The sequence below is a fragment of the Arachis ipaensis genome, chromosome B10, assembly GCF_059453495.1.
Source record: "Arachis ipaensis isolate K30076 ecotype BB chromosome B10, ASM5945349v1, whole genome shotgun sequence".
In the NCBI taxonomy this organism is placed as follows: domain Eukaryota; kingdom Viridiplantae; phylum Streptophyta; class Magnoliopsida; order Fabales; family Fabaceae; genus Arachis; species Arachis ipaensis.
This window is the reverse complement of record NC_142435.1, coordinates 58644114-58664204: the sequence shown is the minus strand read 5'-3', so window position 1 is coordinate 58664204 and position 20091 is coordinate 58644114. Positions and strand designations below refer to the sequence as shown.

At 40.3% G+C, this 20091-nt stretch overlaps 1 non-coding gene across 1 annotated transcript; it reads left to right on the top strand.

The window, feature by feature from the left end:
• The first annotated feature begins 19624 nt into the window (after positions 1 to 19624).
• Positions 19625 to 19732, top strand: LOC148580195 (small nucleolar RNA R71). Its single transcript, XR_015895179.1, has one exon. It is a non-coding gene; the product is annotated as a small nucleolar RNA R71 (small nucleolar RNA).
• The last annotated feature ends 359 nt before the right edge of the window (positions 19733 to 20091 follow it).

Here is a 20091-nt window from a genome sequence, read left to right as displayed (position 1 = left end):
ATTCTATTACTTTAATTATTATTTATCTTTTCAACATGACTTATGCTACATTCATATTATGATTTTCTTGTTTAACACACATTATTGAGGTATTTCAGATTTAAGATTATTTTATTTATGTTATGAATGCTTTCAATTTATCCAAATTATTTTTATTCAAATAGATTTTCCCCTTTTGGCTTTGGTTAAATAATTTTTCGAGGTGTTGACTGAAAATTAGAATTCTTCAAGAATTAATTCGAGTTCCAATAACTCTAGCCTTTCCCAAGGAAAGACTAGGACTTGAGGATTCAAATTAATTCATCCACTTAACTTACCTTCATAGTTAGAGGTTAACAAAGTGGGAAAAAAATCCAATTCTCATCACAATTGATAAGGATAACTAGGATAGGACTTCCAGTTCTTATACCTTGCCAAGAGTTTTATTAGATATTAATTTATTAATTCCTGCAATTTATTTTCCTTGTTATTTAAATTACCTGTTCCTCACTTTCAAAATCCCCAATTTACAAGACTTATAACCAATAATAAGAACACCTTTTTGCAATTCCTTGAGAAGACGACCCGAGGTTAAATACTTCGGTTATCAATTTCAAAGGGGTTTGTTACTTGTGACAACTAAAACGTTTGTAAGAATGGATGATTGCTTGGTTTAGAAACTATACTTGCAACGGGAATTTATTCTGAATTCTAAATCGTCAATCATTCGCTTCTTCACTCTTGAACAGATACCTTCTTATGCAAAGTTTATGAAGGACATTCTAAGTCATAAGAAGGATTAGAGAGAGACACAAACAGTCCTCTTCACTAAGAAATGCAGTGCAATAATTCAGAATAGCTTACTAGAGAAGCTTAAAGACCCTGAAAGCTTTATGATACCATGCACTCTAGGTGATGCTTGAACAAGGACAGCTTTATGTGACTTTAGAGCAAGCATCAACCTAATACCTGCTTCACTAATAAAGAAGCTTAGTTTGACTGATGAAGTCAAACCAACTCGCATGTGCCTTCAACTTGCTGATGGTTCTATATAGATACCATTAAGAGTAGTTGAAGACATGATTGTCAGAGTTGGACCCTTTGCTTTTCCCACGGACTTTGTGGTAATAGACATAGAGGGGCACAAGAGTGCATCCCTTATCCTAGGAAGACCTTTCCTAGTTACATGACGGACCCTCATTGATGTTGAAAAAGAGGGAGTAACCCTGAGAGTCAATGAAGAAAAGTTCATACTGAATGCTGTCAAGGCTATGCAGCATCCAGACATTCCTGAGGAATGCATGAGCGTTGACTTTATTGATTCCCTGGTGAAAGAAGTCAACATGGCTGAAAGCTTCAAGCAAGGGCTAGATGATATCCTTGAGGATACCCAGCCTAATTCAGAGGAACCTCTGGAAACCTCTGAGAAAAAGGAGAAGCTTCCAAAGCTTGAGTTTAATCTACTACCATCCTCCCTGAAATATGCATTTCTGGGAGATGGAGATACCTTTCCTGTGATCATAAGCTCTACCTTAGAGCAACAGGAAGAAGAAGCACTCATTAAAGTTCTCAAAGCACATAGGACTGCCCTTGGGTGGACTATAAGTGACCTTAAGGGCATTAGCCCTGCCCAATGCATGCATAAAATTCTTTCGGAGGATAATGCCAAACTAGTGGTACAACCACAGAGGCATTTGAATTCAGCTTTGAAAGAAGTAGTGCAGAAGGAAGTCACTAAGCTCTATGAAGCTAGGATTATTTATCCCATTTCTGACAGCCCCTGGGTGAGTCCTGTCCACGTTGTCCCTAAGAAGGGAGGGATGACAGTGGTTCATAATGAAAAGAATCAGCTGATCCCAAAAATGATAGTTACAGGGTGGCGCATGTGCATTGACTACAGAAGGCTCAATGATGCCACTAGAAAAGATCACTTTCCTTTACCCTTCATTGACCAAATGCTAAAAAGACTAGCAGGTCATGCTTTTTATTATTTCTTGGATTGATATTCTGGGTATAATCAAATAGCAGTGAATCCACAGGATCAACAGAAGATAACATTCACATGTCCATCTGGCATGTTCGCCTATAGACGAATGACATTTGGCCTGTGCAATGTGCCTGCCACCTTTTAGAGATGCATGTTATCCATCTTCTCTGATTTGGTAGAGAAATTCCTTGAAGAATTCATGGATGACTTTTCTGTTTATGGAGACTCATTCCACTCCTGTCTTGATCATCTGAACCTGGTCCTGAAAAGATTCGAAGAAACAAACCTAGTTCTAAACTGGGAGAAATGCCACTTTATGGTAACTGAAGGCATTGTTCTTGGGCATCGGATCTCAAATAAGGGGATAGAGATGGATCAAGCTATGGTGAAAGTGATAGAACATTTGCCTTCACCTAATAGTGTTAAGGCAATCAGAAGCTTCCTAGGACATGCAGGATTTTATAGGAGGTTCATAAAAGATTTTTCAAAAATCGCCAAACCCCTGTGTAATCTCTTGGCCACTGATGTTCCATTTATCTTTGACCAAGAATGCCTGCACGCCTTTGAAACTCTGAAAGCTAAGCTTGTCACCGCTCCTATCATCTTTGCACCCAAATGGGACTTGCCATTTGAGCTAATGTGAGATGCAAGTGATCATGTAATTGGCACAGTCCTAGGTCAGAGACATGACAAGCTTTTGCATGTCATTTATTATACGAGTCACATATTAAATGATGCGCAGAAAAACTACACTACTACAAAAAAAGAACTACTTGTAGTGGTTTATGCCATTGACAAGTTCAGATCCTACCTAGTAGGATCTAAGGTCATTATTTATACTGACCATGCTGCTCTAAAGTATATACTCACTAAGCAGGAGTTTAAACCTAGACTTATAAGATGGGTATTACTCCTGCAAGAGTTTGATATAGAAATTAGAGGCAGAAAAGGGATAGAAAATCAGGTGGCTGATCACTGATAAACTCCGATTTTATGGTTTATCTTGTGCTTAATTTGGGGGATTTTATCACCTTTTCTCACATTTATTCAATAAAATAGCATGGTTTTGCAATTCTCCCTTGATTTGTGCTTAAATGTAAAAACATGCTTTTTAGGCCCTAAAATTAGTGATTTTAATTCACTTTAATTCCATTCGATGCCTTGATATGTTTGTTGAGTGATTTTAGGTTCATAAGGCAAGTATTGGATGGAAGGAGTGAGGAGAAAAGCATGCAAAGTGGGAGAACTCATGAAGAAATAAAGGAACCGTAAAGCTGTCAAGCCTGACCTCTTCACACTCAAACGACCATAACTTGAACTACAAGGGTCCAAATGAGGCGGTTTCAGTTGCGTTGGAAAGCTAACATCTGGGGCTTCGAAATGATATAAAATTTGCCATATGTTACTTCACGCTCAGGGGTGCGCACGCGCCATGTACGCGTGCGCGCCGATTCTGCCGTGGCCCACTAAGGTGAAATCGTCCCCAGCGATTTCTGAAGCACTTTGGGCCCAACCCAACTCATTTCTAATGCTATTTCATGCAAAATTCAAGCTTGGGCAAAGGGGGGGAGCAATTGTTTATAGCATTAGCATCATGTAATTTAGTTTCTAGAGAGAGAATCTCCCTCTTCTCTCTAGAATTAGGTTAGGTTAATTTTCATCTTAGATCTAGATTTAATTCATGCTTTGATTTACTTTTCCTTTACAATTTCTTGTCCCTCTACTCTTCCGCTCTCTAATTTTATATTTCATTCTAGTAATTGCTTACTTTGTTGTTGATGCACTTTTGTTCTTCCATTTTCCTTTAATGCAATTTATGATTCATGTTCTTTTATTATTGAATTGCTTTATTGTTGTTTATTTTCCTTGCAATTGAGTAGTGTAGATTTACTTTCCTTGCTATTTTACCATGCTGTTTTTTTATACCCACCAAGTGTTTGACAAAATGCTTGGATGGGCTTTAGAGTAGATTTTTGAGCATTCTTGGCTTCGAGAGAGTAATTAGGCAATCTTGAGTCATGAAAACCCAACTCATGTTGGTGATCTAGAGTTGTTAGCTAATATTGTTTCTATTGACGCTAATCTTTTGCTAATTAAATTAGTGAGTTGATTAGGACTTTTGGATTGAGATTAGATAGTCTTATTAGACTTTCTCCGAGTATGAGGATAACATGATACCTTCCTCAATCGTCGGAGATGACGTAATGAGATAAATTCTTGTTTATTATTGTAGTATGATTGATTAGTCTTGTTTGACTTTCTCCCTCTGTGTTGGAGTTGACTAAATAAGATGAATTAATCATTGCATGACTAGGATAGAAAGCCTATGATCTCAATCCTTGCCATGAATGTCTCTCTTCCTTAATTGCTTACTTTAATTGCTTTCTTTACTTTTCTTGTCATTTAAATTTTCTTTCCCTCTTATCAATCAAAAACCCCCTTACCCCTTCATAGCCAATAAGCATTCACTTCATTGCAATTCCTTGTGAGACGACCCAGAGTCCAAAATACTACGGTTATTTCTTATTTGGGGTTTGTTAATTGTGACAACCAAAATTTTTGTATGAAAGGATTCTTGATTGGTTTGGAAACTATACTTCACAACGAGAATTCTCTTATTTGAGAAAATTCTAAACCGTCAAAAGTCCGTTCATCAAAATGGCGCCGTTGCCGGGGAGTTACAATGGTGTTATGTTATTGGTTATTGTATATATGTGAATATTGTGAATAGCTTGATTTTTGAATTGGTTGTTAGTTTTTGCTAGTTTTAGGACTTTGTTTCATTATTTCTTGTTAGCTCTTATTTCTTATTTTCACTTTTCACTATGAATTCTCACTTTGGCTATGAGTGTGATTACAACTATGTTGTAGGAAATGGGAACTTCAATGAGGATGTATATCAAGGATGGGACAATCAAAGGTGGGAGGAGCCATATGCATATGATCAATCCTCATGGCAACAACCTCCACCAATGCACTATGAAGAGGAGCCATTCTATGATGCATACCAATCCAATGGTTATGGTGAATCCCCTTGTGACTTCCAAGAACCACCACCATATACCTATGAGCCATATCCTCAACATAGCCATCAACCATACTCACACGCCACCTTTCACCAACCATCTTCATATGACCCTAATCCATACCCACCATACTAACAATCATATGAGCCATATGAACCACACATAGAGCCACCACCACTCCAACATCAACATTTTCAAGAGCCACCCCCTCCATACTATTACCAAGTAGAACCACCTCCAATGCATGCAAATTTTCAACCACAAGATGAACTCTACTTTCCACCACAACTCTACCAAGAAGAACCACCTTCCAACTATAATACCTTTCCCCCAAACAATGAACCCTCTCTTCCACCATCACTTCCCGATGAAGCCTCTATGCTAGAATTAAGGGATCTTGAATCCCATATCTTAAGGCAACATGGTACACGAAATACAATCACACTTTTGCAACTCCGTACAACTAACCAGCAAGTGCACTGGGTCGTCCAAGTAATACCTTACGTGAGTAAGGGTCGATCCCACGGAGATTGTCAGCTTGAAGCAAGCTATGGTTATCTTGTAACTCTTAGTCAGGATATCAATAATTTTTAGATTTAATTGTAAAAAGTAAAAGAACATGAAATAAATACTTGTTATGCAGTAATGAAGAACAGGTTGAAGCTTTGGAGAGGCTTTGTCTTCTGAATCTCTGCTTTCCTACTGTCTTCTTCTTCATGCACGCAAGGCTCCTTCCATGGCAAGCTTTATGTTGGGCATCACCGTTGTCAATGGCTACTTCCCGTCCTCTCAGTGAAAATGTTCCAAATGCGCTGTCACCACACGACTAATCATCTGTCGGTTCTCGATCATGTCGGAATAGGATCCATTGATCCTTTTGCGTCTGTCACTATGCCCAACACTCGCGAATTTGAAGCTCGTCACAGTCATCCCTTCCCAGATCCTACTCAGAATACCACAGACAAGGTTTAGACGTTCCGGATCTCAGGAATGGCCGCCAATAATTCTAGCCTATACCACGAAGGTTCCAATCTTAGATTAGAAACCCAAGAGATACACATTCAAACTTGATTGCATGTAGAATGGAGGTGGTTGTCAGGCACATGTTCATAGGTGAGAATGGTGATGATTGTCACGGATCATCACATTCATCCGGTTGAAGTGCGAATGAATATCTTAGAATAGAAGCAAGCGTGATAGAATGGAAAACAGTAGTAATTGCATTTATTCATGAAGAACAGCAGAGCTCCTCATCACCAACAATGGGGTTTAGAGACTCATGCCATAGAGAATACAATATGAAATGTGTAAAGTGTCATGAGGTACAAGATGAATCACTAAAAGTGGTTTTTATAGTAAACTGGTGACCTAGGGTTATAGAAAATGAGTAAGCTAGGGTGTTTAGTGTAAAAATCCACTTCCGGGGCCCACTTGGTATGTGCTTGGGCTGAGCATTAAAGCTTTCATGTGTAGAGACTTTTCTTGGAGTTAAACGCCAGCTTTTGTGCCAGTTTGGGTGTTTAATTCCAGTTTTATGCCAGTTCCGGCGTTAAACGCCAGAATTGTTGAGCTGACTTGGAATGCCTATTTGGACCATCAAATCTCGGGCAAAGTATGGACTATTATATATTGCTGGAAAGCCCAGGATATCTACTTTCCAACGCAATTGAGAGCGTGCCAATTGGGCTTCTGTAGCTCCAGAAAATTCTCTTCGAGTGCAGGGAGGTCAGAATCCAACAGCATCTGTAGTCCTTTTTCAGCCTCTGAATCAGATTTTTGCTCAGGTCCCTCAATTTCAGCCAGAAAATACCTGAAATCACAGAAAAAGACACAAACTTATAGTAAAGTCCAGAAAAGTGAATTTTAAATAAAAACAAATAAAAATATAGTAAAAACTAACTAAAACATACTAAAAACATACTAAAAACAATGCCAAAAAGCGTATAAATTATCCGCTCATCACAACACCAAACTTAAATTGTTGCTTGTCCCCAAGCAACTGAAAATCAAATAGGATAAAAAGAAGAGAATATACAATTAATTCCAAAAACATCTATGAAGATCAGTATTAATTAGATGAGCGGGGCTTTTAGCTTTTTGCCTCTGAACAGTTTTGGCATCTCACTTTATCCTTTGAAGTTCAGAATGATTGGCTTCTATAGGAACTCAGAATCCAGATAGTGTTATTGATTCTCCTAGTTAAGTATGTTGATTCTTGAACACAGCTACTTTATGAGTCTTGGCCGTGACCCAAAGCATTTTGTTTTCCAGTATTACCACCGGATACATAAATGCCACAGACACATAACTGGGTGAACCCTTTCAGATTGTGACTCAGCTTTGCTAGATCCCCCAATTAGAGGTGTCCATAGCTCTTAATCACACTCTTTTTGCTTTGGACCACGACTTTAACCGCTCAGTCTCAAGTTTTCACTTGACACCTTCACGCCACAAGCACATGGTTAGGGACAGCTTGGTTTAGCTGCTTAGGCCACGATTTTATTCCTGTGGGCCCTCCTATCCACTGATGCTCAAAGCCTTGGATCCTTTTTTATTTTACCCTTGTCTTTTGGTTTAAAGGGCTATTGGCTTTTTCTGCTTGCTTTTTCTTTTTCTTTCTTTTTTTTTGCAAGCTTTCTATTCACTGCTTTTTCTTGCTTCAAGAATCAATTTTATGATTTTTCAGATCATCAGATAACATTTCTCCTTTTCCTATCATTCTTTCAAGAGCCAACAATTTTAACATTCATAAATAATCAAATTCAAAAATATGCACTGTTCAAGCATTCATTCAGAAAACAAGAGTATTGCCACCACATCAAAATAGTTAAACTATTTTAAAATTTGAAATTCATATACTTCTTTTTCTTTTTCAATTAAAACACTTTTTATTTAAGAAAGGTGATGGATTCATGGGACATTCATAGCTTTAAGACATAAACCTTAAATTTTATTAATCATGGAATGACAATAAGACTAAAAAATAAATATAAGAGCAAACCAATAATAATAGAAGACAAAAAATAATAAAAAAACAGAAAAATAAATGACTCTTAAAATAGACTCTTAATAATAAAGGTTATCACAGAGTTAGGACTCAACAACCTTGATTTTGAGAAGTGGATGCTCCCTCAATCTGTGGGGTGCTTGGTCCTTCAAGGGAGAGCTTCTGGCGCTTCAGCTCCTTTAGCTCATGCCCCTGCTTCTCCTGTTCCTTCAGCAGTTTGCAGAGCATGCAGTTTTGATTCTGTTATTCTTCCTTAAGTTGTTCCATAGCTTCTTGCAGCTTGGTAACAAATGCTTCTAGGCGGGTCCAGTAGTCAATTTTAGGAATTTCTGGGAGGAACTCCTGCGCCCTCCTTTTTATGGAGTTATCTTGAACTTGTCCTTCCATTGACTCTTGGTGATTGGGTGTTCGATTGGGATGAATTCATCTACTCCCATCCTTACCCCAGCATCATTAGTTCTTGTTTGCAATTGTGTAAATCTCACAAGAAATCAGATGATGAATCTCCACTTCTTTTCCAAGCATAATACAATGGATCATCACTGCTCTTTTGACAATGACCTCAGAGCGGTTGCTAGTGGGCAATATAGAACGCCCAATGAAATCCAGCCAGCCTCTTGCAATTGGCTTGAGATCTCCCCTCTTGAGTTGGTTTGGGACACCTTTTGAATTGGTTATCCACTTAGTTCCAGGGAGGCATATGTCCTCTAGAACTTGATCCAACCCCTTATCTACTCTCACCATTCTCCTATTAAAGGATTCTGGATTATCTTGTAGTTGAGGCAGTTTGAAGACCTTTCTTATTTTGTCCAGATGGAAGTAAATAAGCCTCCCTCTGACCATGGTTTGGTAGGTGTGAAAGGCGGTTCCAGTTATTCTCTGCTTATCTATCAGCCACAGATTTGAGTAGAATTCCTGAACCATGTTTTTTCCAACCTTTGTCTCAGGATTGGCTAGAATTTCCCATCCTCTGTTTCAAATTTGCTCTTGGATCTCTGGATATTCATCTTCTTTCAGATTGAATTTAACTTCCGGGATCACTGACCTCAGACCCATTATTTTGTGGTAATGGTCTGCATGTTCTTTGGTTAAGAACCTCTCTTGATTCCAAAGACTCTTTGGAGTATTCTCTTTCTTGCCTCTTGATTTGGTTTGTTTTCCCTTAGGTGCCATGATCTTGATGAGTCTTAGCTCAGTGATCACGGAAAAACACACCAAACTTAAAGGTTTGCTTGCCCTCAAGCAAAACAAAGGAAAGGGGAGAGAGAGGTGAAGAGGCAATTTCGAATGGTGGAGAGGAGGGGATGGCCGAATGTATATTTATAGGAGGATGGGAGGGATTTCGAAAAATTTGAAAGAGATATGACATAGAGATATGATTGATGGAAGAAAATAAAATCATGATATGAAAAAGATGAGATTTGTAATTGAAAAAGATATAAAGATGTTAAATCTGAAAATTTGGTTATGCATTTAAGAATTAAGAGATGATATGATGAATTGAAAAAGATTTGGAAAGAAATTAAGAAGATAATTGAGTTTTTGAAGAAGATTTGGGAAGGATTTGAAAGAAAATTGAAAAGATATTTAGAAAATGTTTGAATTTTTGAAAATTGAGGGTGAATGATGAAAGTTTGAAATATGTTTATGCAGAAAAGTATGAATCAAAACATGAAAATTTGAAAAAATTTGAAGTTGGAAACAAAATCTCCTCCCCCTGCCTTTCTGGCGTTAAACGCCCAGAATGGTATCCATTCTGGCATTTAACGCCCAATTGTTGGCCATTATGGGCGTTTAACGCCCAGCCAGGTACCCTGGCTGGCGTTAAACGCCAGGAACCCCTTTATTACTGGGCGTTTTTCTGAACACCCAGGATGCTGCAATTCTGGCGTTAAACGCCCAGAATGGTACCCATTCTGGCGTTTAACGCCCAAAATGCCCTTTACTGGCGTTTTCTTGCCAGTAAGCTCCTTTTCTCTGCGTTTTGCATTGAATCCTTCTGTAACTCTGTGAATTCCTTCAATTTTGATGATTTACCTTTGAAGAAAAATGTATATCAAACTTCTATAAGTATTAATTAAAACAAATAACTTGCTAATGGCTAGGTTGCCTCCCAGCAAGCGCTTCTTTATTGTCTTTAGCTGGACCTTTACTGAGCTTCATTCAAGCCTTAGTTTTGAGCATTCTTGCTCAAAATTGCTTTCAAGATAATGTTTGATTCTCTGTCCATTAATAATGAACTTTTTGTCAGAATCAATATCTTGAAGCTCAACATATCCATATGGTGACACTCTTGTAATCACATATGGTCCCCTCCACTGGGATTTTAATTTCCCAGGAAATAATCTGAGTCTAGAGTTGAACAGCAAAACTTTTTGACCTGGCTCAAAGACTCTGGATGACAATTTCTTGTCATGCCACTTTTTTGCTTTTTCCTTATAAATTTTTGCATTTTCAAAAGCATTGAGTCTGAACTCCTCTAGCTCATTTAGCTGGAGCAATCTTTTCTCACCAGCTAACTTAGCATCCATGTTTAGGAATCTGGTTGCCCAGTAGGCTTTATGTTCCAATTCCACGGGCAGATGACAGGCCTTGCCATACACAAGCTGGTATGGAGAGGTTCCTATAGGAGTCTTGAATGCTGTTCTGTATGCCCACAGAGCATCATCCAAGCTCTTTGCCCAATCCTTTCTATGGGCAATTACAGTGCATTCCAGGATTCTCTTTAATTCTCTGTTAGAGACTTCAGCCTGCCCATTTGTCTGTGAATGATACGGAGTTGCTATTTTGTGGCTAATTCCATATCGAACCATAGCAGAGTAAAGCTGTTTATTGCAGAAATGGGTGCCCCCATCACTGATTAGTACTCTGGGAACACCAAATCTGCTGAAAATATGTTTCTAGAGGAACTTTAGAATAGTCTTGGTATCATTAGTGGGTGTGGCAATTGCTTTCACCCATTTAGATACGTAGTCTACTGCCACCAGAATGTAAGTGTTTGAGTATGATGGTGGGAAAGGACCCATGAAGTCAATACCCCATACATCAAACAACTCAATCTCTAAGATCCCTTGTTGAGGCATGGCATAACCATGAAGCAAGTTACCAGCTCTTTGGCAACTGTCACAGTTACGCACAAACTCTCGGGCATCTCTATAGAGAGTAGGCCAATAGAAGCCACATTGGAGGACTTTAGTGGCTGTTCGCTCACTTCCGAAATGTCCTCCATACTGTGATCCATGGTAATGCCACAGGATCTTCTGTGCCTCCTCTCTAGGGATGCATCTGTAGATCATTCCGTCTGCGCATCTCTTAAAGAGATATGGTTCATCCCATAAGTAGTACTTTGCATCAGAAATTAGTTTTTTCTTTTGCAACCTGCTATACTCCTGGGGTATGAACCTCACAGCTTTATAATTTGCAATGTCTGTAAACCATGGTTCTTCCTGAATGGCAAAAGGTTGCTCATCTAGAAAGGTCTCAGAGATCTCAGTAGGAGGGAGGGACACCCCTGCTACTGGTTCTATCCGAGACAGGTGATCAGCTACCTGGTTCTCTGTCCCTTTTCTGTCTCTTATTTCTATATGAAACTCTTGCAAAAGCAACACCCGTCTTATGAGCCTAGGTTTTGAATCCTGCTTTGTGAGTAGATATTTAAGAGCAGCATGGTCAGTATATACAATCACTTTTGAACCTAGTAAATAGGATCTAAACTTGTCAATGGCATAAACCACTGCAAGTAACTCCTTTTCTGTGGTTGTGTAATTATTCTGTGCATCATTTAGAACACGACTGGCATAGTAAATGACGTGCAGAAGCTTGTTATGCCTTTGTCCCAACACTGCACCAATGGCATGGTCACTAGCATCACACATTAATTCGAATGGTAATGTCCAGTCAGGTGCAGAGATGACTGGTGCTGTGACCAGCTTGGCTTTCAGGGTCTCAAACACCTGCAGACACTCTGTGTCAAACACAAATGGCATGTCAGCAGCTAGCAGGTTGCTTAAAGGTTTTGCAATTTTTGAAAAATCCTTTATGAACCTCTGATAGAATCCTGCATGCCCCAGAAAGCTTCTGATTGCCTTAACATTGGCAGGTGGTGGTAATTTCTCAATTACCTCTACCTTGGCTTGATCCACCTCTATTCCCCTTGCTTGAAATTTTGTGCCCAAGGATAATTCCTTCAGTCACCATAAAATGACATTTTTCCCAGTTTAAGACCAGGTTAGTCTCTTGGCATCTTTTCAGGACAAGTGCTAGATGATCAAGAGAGGAGTTGAATGAGTCTCCAAATACTGAGAAGTCATCCATGAAGACTTCCAGGAACTTCTCTACCATATCAGAGAAGATAGAGAGCATGCACCTCTGAAAGGTTGTAGGTGCATTGCACAGACCAAAAGGCATTCTTCTGTAAGCAAATACTCCAGATGGACACGTGAATGCTGTTTTCTCTTGGTCTTGAGGATCCACTGTAATTTGGTTATAGCCTGAATAGCCATCCAAAAAGCAGTAATATTTATGGCCTGCTAGTCTCTCTAGCATCTGGTCTATGAATGGTAAAGGAAAATGATCCTTTCTGGTGGCTGTATTGAGCCTTCTGTAGTCAATACACATACGCCACCCTGTAACTGTTCTTGTGGAAACCAGTTCATTCTTTTCATTATGAACCACTGTCATGCCTCCCTTCTTGGGGACAACTTGGACAGGGCTCACCCAGGGGCTATCAGAAATAGGATAAATAATCCCAGCCTCTAGTAACTTAGTGACCTCTTTCTGCACCACTTCCTTCATGGCTGGATTTAGCCGCCTCTGTGGTTGAACCACTAGCTTGGCATCATCCTCCAATAGGATTTTGTGCATACATCTTGTTGGGCTAATGCCCTTAAGGTCACTTATGGACCACCCAAGAGCTGTCTTGTGTGTCCTTAGCACTTGAATTAGTGCTTTCTCTTCTTGTGGATTTAAAGCAGAACTTATGATCACTGGAAAAGTGTCACCCTCTCCCAAAAATGCATATTTCAGGGATGGTGGTAGTGGTTTGAGCTCTGGTTTAGGAGGTTTCTCCTCTTCCTGAGGGATTTTTAGAGGTTCTTTTATTTCCTCTGGTTCCTCCAAATCAGGCTGAACATCTTTAAAGATGTCCTCTAGCTCTGATTCAAGACTCTCAGTCATATTGATCTCTTCCACCAAAGAGTCAATAATATCAGTGCTCATGTAGTCATTTGCTGTGTCTGGATGCTGCATAACTTTGACAGCATTTATCTTGAACTCATCCTCATTGACTCTCAGGGTCACTTTCCCTTTTTGTACATCAATAAAAGTTCATCCAGTTGCTAGGAAAGGTCTTCCTAGAATGAGAGTTACACTCTTGTACTCCTCCATTTCCAGCACTACAAAGTCAGTGGGAAAGGCAAATGGCCCAACCTTGACAATCATGTCCTCAATGATGCCTGATGGATATTTAATGGAGCCATCAGCAAGTTGAAGACATATCCGGGTTGGTTTGACTTCTTCAGTCAACCCAAGCTTTCTGATAGTGGATGCAGGTATTAGGTTGATACTTGCTCTAAGGTCACATAGAGTTGTCTTGGTGCAAACACCCTCTAATGTGCATGGTATCATAAAGCTTCCTGGATCTTGAAGCTTTTCTGGTAAGCTTTTTAGAATGACTGCACTGCATTCTTCAGTGAGAAACACTCTTTCAGTTTCTCTCCAATCCTTCTTATGACTTAAGATCTCTTTCATGAACTTACCATAAGAGGGTATTTGCTCAAGTGCCTCTGCAAACGGGATCTTTATTTCAAGAGTCCTGAGATAGACTGCAAAGCGGGCAAATTGTTTATCCTGTTCCGCTTGGCGGAGCTTCTGAGGATAAGGCATCTTGGCATTATATTCTTCAACCTTAGTTGCTGCAGGTTTACTCCCTACAGAAGTGGTTGGAGAAGCCTTTTTAGAGGGGTTACTATCAGCACTTGCAGGTGTCTGATTCCTCATAGGCGTTTGAACGCCAGGGTTGGGTGCTGGATGGGCGTTTAACGCCAGCTTCCCACCCTTTTCTGGCGTTTGAACGCCGGAACTGGGCAAGAAATGGGCGTTTAACGCCAACTTTTCCCCCTTTTGTGTTATTTGAACGCCAGAGTTATTCCTTTCTGGGCTCTTGATGTCCTCAGAGGGATCTTGGGTAGTGGTTTGGTCATCCTCTGTTATTTGTTCCTTTATTGACTTTTTGCTATTTTGAGCTGAGTTATTCAATGTCTTTTCGCTCCTTAGTTGGACAGCTTGGCATTCTTCTGTTATCTGTTTAGATAGCTGTTGTCTTGTCTGATTCAATTGTGCTTCTATATTCTTGTTAGAATTTTTAGTGTCTTGGAGCATCTCTTTGAACTCTGCTAATTGTTTTGTCATACGGAGTAATTGCTGATTAAGTTCAACAATCTGTTCTTGAGGATTGGGATCAGTAGTTACTGTCATAGCCTCTTCTTTTATGGAGGACTCACTGTTTGAGTACAGATGTTGATTTCTAGCAACTGTATCTATGAGCTCTTGAGCTTCTTCAATTGTTTTTCTCATGTGTATAGATCCACCAGCTGAGTGGTCTAGGGACATCTGAGCTTTTTCTGTAAGCCCATAGTAGAAGATGTCTAACTGTACCCACTCTGAAAATATTTCAGAGGGGCATTTTCTTAGCATCCCTCTGTACCTCTCCCAGGCATTATAAAGGGATTCATGATCCTCTTGTTTAAAGCCTTGGATATCCAGCCTTAGCTGTGTCATCCTTTTTGGAGGGTAAAATTCATTCAGGAATTTGTCTGATAACTGTCTCCATGTTTTTATGCTTGCTGTAGGTTGGTTATTTAACCACCTCTTAGCTTGATCTTTTTCAGCAAATGGAAACAGTAATAATCTGTAGATATCCTGATCCACTTCTTTATCACGTACTGTGTCAGCAATTTGTAAGAACTGTGCTAGAAACTCAGTAGTTTCTTCCTGTGGAAGACCGGAATACTGGCAATTTTGCTGCACCATGATAATGAGCTAAGGATTTAGCTCAAAGCTGCTTGCTTTGATGGAAGGTATATAGATGCTACTCCCATATGCAGCTGTAATGGGGTTAGCATATGACTCTAGAGTCCTTCTGGACTGTTCACTTCCACTTATGTGCATGATGGAGAAAATGGAATTGATATGTGGTGCACGAAATTGTGATCTCAGGCAACGGCGCTAAAAACTCTGTATGCACGTCTTAAAAAATTGTTTTTCATTCACAACTTCGATACAACTAACCAGCAAGTGCACTGGGTCGTCCAAATAATAAAACCTTACGTAAGTAAGGGTCGATCCCACGGAGATTGTTGGTATGAAGCAAGCTATGGTCACCTTGTAAATCTCAGTCAGGTGGATATAAAATAGTTATGGAGTTTTCGAAAATTTATAATAAATAAATAGAAAATAAAGATAGAAACACTTATGTATATCATTGGTGAGAATTTCAGATAAGTGTGTGGAGATGCGTTCGTTCCTCTGAACTTCTGCTTTCCTGCTGTCTTCATCCAATCAATCTCACTCCTTTCCATGGCTGGCTTTATGTAAGGACATCACCATTGTCAATGGCTACTTTTCATCCTCTCTGTGAAAATGGTCCAAATGCTCTGTCACAGCACGGCTAATCATCTGAGGTTCTCGATCATACTGGAATAGGATTCACCCTCCTTTTGCGTCTGTCACTACGCCCAGCACTCGCGAGTTTGAAGTTCGTCACAGTCATTCAATCCCAGAATCCTACTCGGAATACCACAGACAAGGTTTAGACTTTCCGGATTCTCATGAATGCCGCCATCAATCTAGCTTATACCACGAAGATTCTGATTAAGAGATCCAAGAGATAATCATCTAATCTAAGGTGGAACGGAAGTGGTTGTCAGGCACGCGTTCGTGGGGGAATGATGATGATTGTCACGTTCATCACATTCATGTTGAAGTGCAAATGAATATCTTAGAAGCGGAATAAGTTGAGTTGAATAGAAAAATAGTAGTACTTTGCATTAATTCATGAGGAACAGCAGAGCTCCACACCTTAATCTATGGAGTATAGAAACTCTACCGTTGAAAATACATAAGTGAAAGGTCCAGGCATGGCCAAATGGCCAGCCCCCAAAACGAGATCACAGCTTAGTGATGGGCTTCTCTTCCTCAATGGGAATGTCTCCTTCTATGTAAGCTCCAGCTGAGTAACATAGATGGCAAATAAGATGAGGGAAAGCTAGCCTTGCCATGGGGGAAGACTTTTCGGCTATTTTGTAGAGTTCAAGGGAGATGACTTCATGAACTTCTACTTCCTCTCCAATCATGATGCTATGAATCATGATGGCCCGATCCACAGTAACTTCAGATCGGTTGCTAGTGGGGATGATGGAGCGTTGGATGAACTCTAACCATCCTCTAGCTACAGGCTTGAGGTCCAGTCTTCTTAGTTGAACCGGCTTGCCTTTGGAGTCAATCTTCCATTGAGCTCCTTCCACACATATGTCCATGAGAACTTGGTCCAACCTTTGATTAAAGTTGACCCTTCTAGTGTAGGGGCGTGCATCTCCTTGCATCATGGGCGAGTTAAACGCCAACCTCACGTTTTCCGGACCAAAATCTAAGTATTTCCCCGAACCATGGTGAGATAATTCTTTGGGTTCGGGTTCTTACTTTGATCATGGTTCCTAGTGATCCATGCATTGGCATAGAACTCTTGAACCATTAGGATGCCAACTTGTTGGATGGGGTTTGTTAGAACTTCCCAACCTCTTCTTTGGATTTCATGTCGAATCTCCGGATACTCATTTCTCTTGAGCTTGAAAGGGACCTCGGGGATCACCTTCTTCTTGGCCACAACATCATAGAAGTGGTCTTGATGAGCTTTGGAGATGAATCTTTCCATCTCCCATGACTCGGAGGTGGAAGCTTTTGTCCTCCCTTTCCCTTTTCTAGAGGATTCTCCGGTCTTGGGTGCCATCAATGGTAATGGAAAAACAAAAAGCTTATGCTTTTACCACACCAAACTTAGAATATTGCTCACCCTCGAGCAAGAGAAGAAAGAATAGATGAAGAAGAAGAAGAAAATATGGAGGAGAGGAGGGAGAGGTGGATTCGGCCAAGAAGGAGAAGAGAGGGTTGTGTTGTGTGAAAATGAGGAAGAATGGAGGGCTATATATAGGGAAGGGATGGGGGTAAGGTTCGGCCATAAGGGTGGATTTTGGGTGGGAAATTGATTTTGAATTTTGAGGGTAGGTAGAGTTTATGAGGTAGGTTTATGGGGAAGAGTGGATGATGTGAGTGGTGAAGTGGTGATAGGGAAGAGAGATTGAGGTGGTAGGTAGGGATCCTGTGGGGTCCACAGATGCTGAGTTGATCCTGTGGGGTCCACAGATCCTGAGGTGTCAAGGATTTGCATCCCTGCACCCATTAGGCATGTAAAATGCCTTTGCATGCAATTCTGGCATTTAAACGCCAAATTGATGCTTGTTCTGGGCGTTCAACGCCCAGATGCAGCATATTTCTGGCGTTGAACTCCAGCCAGATGCTTGTTTCTGGCATTCAGCGCCAGCTTTTCTTTACTGTGCATTTCTGGCGTCTGAACGCCAGGATGCTGCTTGTTTCTGGCGTTCAACGCCAGAAACATGCTCTGTTCTGGCGTTGAACGCCAACCAGATGCTCCTTACTGGCGTTTAAACACCAGTAAGATCCTCCTCCAGGGCGTGATTTTTCTTCTGCTATTTTTGATTCCGTTTTCAATTTTTATATTTATTTTGTGACTCCACATGATCATGAATCTAATAAAACATGAAATAACAATAAAAATAAAATTAGATAAATAAAAATTGGGTTGCCTCCCAACAAGCGCTTCTTTAATGTCAATAGCTTGACAGTGGGCTCTCATGGAGCCTCACAGATGTTCAGAGCATTGTTGAGACTCCCCAACACCAAACTTAGAGTTTGGATATGGGAGTTCAACACCAAACTTAGCGTTTGGTTGTGACCTCCCAACACCAAACTTAGAGTTTGACTGTGGGGGCTCTGGTTGACTCTGTTTTGAGAGAAGCTTACTGTGCCTCTTTTCCATGTTTACAGAAGGATGTCCTTGAGTTTTAAACTCAAGGGAGTCCTCATTCAATTGAAGGACTAATTCGCCTCTGTCAACATCAATCACAGCTCTTGCTGTGGCTAGGAAGGGTCTTCCAAGGATGATGGATTCATCCTCATCCTTCCCAGTATCTAGGACTATGAAATCAGCAGGGATGTAAAGGCCATCAACCTTTACTAACACGTCCTCTACTTGTCCATAAGTCTATTTTCTTGAATTGTCTGCCATCTCTAATGAGATTTTAGCAGCTTGCATCCCAAAGATTCCCAGTTTCTCTATTACAGAGAGGGGCATGAGGTTTATCCCTGAACCAAGGTCACACAGAGCCTTTTCAAAGATCATGGTGCCTATGGTACAAGGTATTAGGAACTTTCCAGGATCCTGTTTCTTCTGAGGCAATGTCAGTTGATCCAGATCACTTAGTTCACTTAGTACAAGGGAGGTTCATCTTCCCAAGTCTCAATACCAAATAATTTGGCATTCAGCTTCATGATTGCACCAAGGTACTTGGTAACTTGCTCCTTAGTAACATCCTCATTCTCTTCAGAAGAGGAATACTCATCAGAGCTCATGAATGGCATAAGGAGGTTTAATGGAATCTCTATGGTCTCTAGATGAGCCTCAGATTCCTTTGGTTCCTCAAAGGGATACTCCTTATTGATCACTGGACGTCCTAGGAGGTCTTCCTCCTTGAGATTCACGTCCTCCCCTTCCTCTTTGGATTCGGCCATGATGATTATATCAATGGCCTTGTACTCTCCTTTTGGATTTTCTTCTGTATTACTTGGGAGAGTACTAGAAGGGATTTCAGTGATCTTCTTACTCAGTTGGCCCACTTGTGCCTCCAAATTTCTAATGGAAGACCTTGTTTCATTCATGAAACTTACAGTGGCCTTAGATAGATCAGAGACTAAGTTTGCTAAATTAGAGGTATTTTGTTCAGAGTTCTCTGTCTGTTGCTGAGTGGATGATGGAAAAGGTTTACTATTGTTAAACCTATTTCTTCCACCATTATTAAAGCCTTGTTGAGGCTTTTGATGATCCTTCCATGAGAGATTTGGGTGATTTCTCCATGAGGAATTATAGGTGTTTCCATATGGTTCACCCATGTAATTCACCTCTGCTATTGCAGAGTTTTCAGGATCATAAGCTTCTTCTTCAGCAGATGCCTCTTGAGTACTGTTGGATGCAGCTTGCATTCACTTCAAACTCTGAGAAGTCATGTTGACTTGCTGAGTCAATATTATATTCTGAGCCAGTATGGCATTCAGAGTATCAATTTCAAGAACTCCCTTCTTCTGAGGCGTCCCATTGCTCACAGGATTCCTCTCAGAAGTGTACATGAACTGGTTATTAGCAACCATGTCAATGAGTTCTTGAGCTTCTGCAAGCGTTTTCTTTAGGTGAATGGATCCACCTGCAGAAGTATCCAATGACATCTTAGCTAATTCAGACAGATCATCATAGAATATATCCAAGATGGTCCATTCTGAAAGCATGTCAGAAGGACACTTTTTGGTCAGTTGCTTGTATCTCTCCCAAGCTTCATAGAGGGATTCACCTTCTTTCTGTTTGAAGGTTTGAACATCCACTCTAAGCTTACTAAGCTTTTGAGGAGGAAAGAACTTGGCTAAGAAAGTCGTGACCAGCTTATCCCAAGAGTTCAGGCTATCTTTGGGTTGAGAGTCCAACCACACTCTAGCTCTGTCTCTTACAGCAAAAGGGAAAAGCCTGAGCCTGTAGACTTCAGGATCTACTTCATTAGTCTTAACAGTATCACAGATCTGCAAAAATTCAATTAAGAACTGAAAAGGATCTTCAGATGGAAGTCCATGAAACTTGTAGTTCTACTGCATCAGAGAAACTAATTGAGGTTTCAGCTCAAAGTTGTTTGCTCCAATGGTAGGGATGGAGATGTTTCTTCCATGTAAATTGGAATTAGGTGCAGTAAAATCACCAA